Here is a 3,034-nt window from a genome sequence, read left to right as displayed (position 1 = left end):
TTTGGGAAAAATAATTTAAAGGCTAAGAATTCAGTAATATTGACTCTTTTTAGAAACTACAACAAAATTTGAGTCTGATTGTTTTACTGGCAGTTCAACAGTATATAATGCCACTTTGAAATGAAATGAAAATGCCATGTACATTACATTAATTGTATTGCACCTAACCATATTCAGCACACTTGAATTATAGGGGAAATGCTTTTGAATTGTTATACATTACAAGAGGTACCTCTGAGTCAATCAAATGTAAATTGACTTCTTTATATGTTTTTCTCCCAATACATACTACAATGAATCATATTTATGTTAATAACTGCATTTAGAAATATTTTGTATTTACATTTTATGTAACACTAGTCACTGAATAGTGAATACTTATATTTTTTAGATATATAGTTGTACTTTCAAAATTGGGTCATTATTTAAAGAAACATAATACACTGCAAACTTTAAATATATTTCCTCATAACGGCCATGGCATAAAAATCCTTTGGATGTTTTCACTGACTATTAAGCATGTTAAAACATACTGTTACTGGAGGAACATGAATTTATAAGTGAAGTGCTATTCATTTAATCTCAGCAATATTGCTAATAGTCAAGTAGAGAATAATTTTGGTGAGAACAAGCCCCTTAAACAATGTAAGTAATATACATGCTACTTTTACTCTTATGCTATAGTTTCACTCCAAGTTACACAACAGTGTATATCTCTAAAAATTTTTAAATAATATGCTGAAATGACAGGTTATTAAGAAAGCACCATATTTTCACATGGCTAGGACATCTAGCTCAGCTCACAGCAGTAGCTGTAAATGGTCTGGCATACACTTGCCAAGTTCTCAGTGAACCTGACATGGCATTTACATAAGGAATGCCTTATATCATATTTATAAACATTTATCTGGTGATTAGTTTATGTTATCTTATGAAAACCAGATTCATTCAGGCAGAAAGTTATTCCTGGCTTCTCTACCAGGAATCTTGGTGCATTCCTCTTGGTGATGATAGGGAGTTTGAATTTTCACAATTGTGTTTGCTAGAAGTCACAGTCCTTCTTCAGCACAGTGGGCTCACTGATTATGAGACAAATCATTGTTCATTCTTTCTTTTCTATTCTGTTTGTGTCCCCTCAAATTTCACATGTTGAACATTTAACTTTCAATGAGATGGTATTAGGAAGTATTAAGAGTTGAAGACTTTGGGTAAGTAGGTGGGGCTGAGTTCAGTGGGTGGAGCCAGGATTTTGAGATCCGTGTCCTTATAAGAAAAGTTTACATTTGTGGCCTTGCTGACCTCAAGCAGAAGTTGGCTTCTTCACATACTATCTGGGACTAGGAGATTCAGAACCCAATCTCTTTTCCCTTCCCTCTCCTGGTTACAGCTCAGTTGAAATATGTGTTAGTGGAACTTTGCTTGAGTGAGTTTTTTTGATCTTCACCTAGGTTCTTTGACCTTTGTGAGGAACCTTATCAAACATGATGGCTGGCAACCTTGCCAACAAGAGAGATCCACGCTCCATGAACTCCCATGTGTCCATAGGGAATCTCAACAATCCGATGGTGAAGAAGTCTGATGTGGAAGCAATCTTCTGTAAGTATGGCAAGATTCTGGGTTACTCTGTCCAAAAGGGTTTTGCCTTCATCCAGTATGTTAATGGGAGAAATCCCCGGGCTGCTGTAGCAGGAGAGGATAGCAGAATGATTGCTGGCCAGGTTTTAGATCTTAATCTGGCTGCAGAGATAAAAGTGATCAGAGGATAAGCTGGTGTGAAACAATCTGCAGTAGATGTGTATGGCTCCTCTTTTGACTTGGACTATGACTTTCAACGTGGTTATTGTGACAATATGTACAGTTATAGAGCACGTGTTCCTCCTCCTCCCCCTCCCCCTTCCCCTCCCCCCTCCTCCTCTCATCCTCTTCCTCTCCTCCTCCTCCTCTCATCCTCCTCTTGCTAGGGCTGTACTGCCCACTGAATACCAGCCTGTATCAGAAAACACCTCTGGAAGGGGAAAAAGTGGCTTCAATTCTAAGAGTGGACAACAGGAATCTTCTTCCAGGTCTGGAAATTTGAAAGGAGATGACCTTCAGGCATTAAGAAGGAGCTGGCCCAAATAAAACAAAACATGGGTTCTCTTCTGGAAAGCCTGGAGAAAACTGTAAAGGAGCAGGGCAAACAAGCAGTAGAGAAAAAGGATGATGAGTCGGAAGAGGAGGAAAGCAGCAATGGTGAGGATGACTCTTAGCACAGAGTGGGGGTTAGAAATCTAATCCCATTATTTCCTCACCTAGGCGCTTGTCCAAGATCAAAATTTCACCAGATCCTCTCCCCTAGCATCTTCAGTGCATGCTCACTGCTCTCCCTATCTTTGTCCCTCCTGTGTTCATGAATTCATATGGCCCTGCGCCTAGTTCTATTTTCACTTCCTTTGATGCTCCTAGTAGTTTTGTTAAGTCTTAATCTGTAATTTTTGCTTTTCATTTTTATTTCTCTTTATTACTTAACAATAAAAATGATTTTTTTTTAAGACACTTGTGACCTCTCTGCCATGGGTGGATGTAACTGGGAAGAAGACTCCCTCTGGGACCTGAACTGGCCTCCACCTTCGTAGTGAACTTCTCAGACTCTAGAATTTTAAGAAGTGCAATTCTGTTGTTTAAACATTGTGGCCTATGGCATTTTTGTTTTAGCAGCCCTCACTAACATATTCATTCATCCAGAAAATGCTTGGTGAATATATCCATGTTCCAAGATCTGTGCTAATCGATGTGTACATTAATCACAGTTTTTGAGCTGGAAGGAATAGAAATCAACTCTGCAGGTGAGAGGGAGAGGGAGAGGGAGAGGGAGAGGGGGAAGGGGAGGGGGAGGGGGAGGGGAGGGGGAGGGGAGGGGGAGGAGAGGGGGAACAAGAGAGGGAAAAAAAAAAAGATAAAGTGACCTGGAGATTGTGAACATTTTCTAGACTGAAAGAAATGAATAACTGTGTTTCAGAGAAGTTAGGAAGTCGGCCATTAAATATCAGAAGCT

General features: G+C 39.5%; 1 pseudogene; it reads left to right on the top strand.

The window, feature by feature from the left end:
* The first annotated feature begins 1,475 nt into the window (after positions 1-1,475).
* Positions 1,476-2,249, top strand: LOC101958904 (heterogeneous nuclear ribonucleoprotein C pseudogene; annotated as a pseudogene).
* The last annotated feature ends 785 nt before the right edge of the window (positions 2,250-3,034 follow it).

Source organism: Ictidomys tridecemlineatus, chromosome 15 (assembly GCF_052094955.1).
Source record: "Ictidomys tridecemlineatus isolate mIctTri1 chromosome 15, mIctTri1.hap1, whole genome shotgun sequence".
In the NCBI taxonomy this organism is placed as follows: domain Eukaryota; kingdom Metazoa; phylum Chordata; class Mammalia; order Rodentia; family Sciuridae; genus Ictidomys; species Ictidomys tridecemlineatus.
This window is presented reverse-complemented; position numbering and strand designations above follow the sequence as displayed.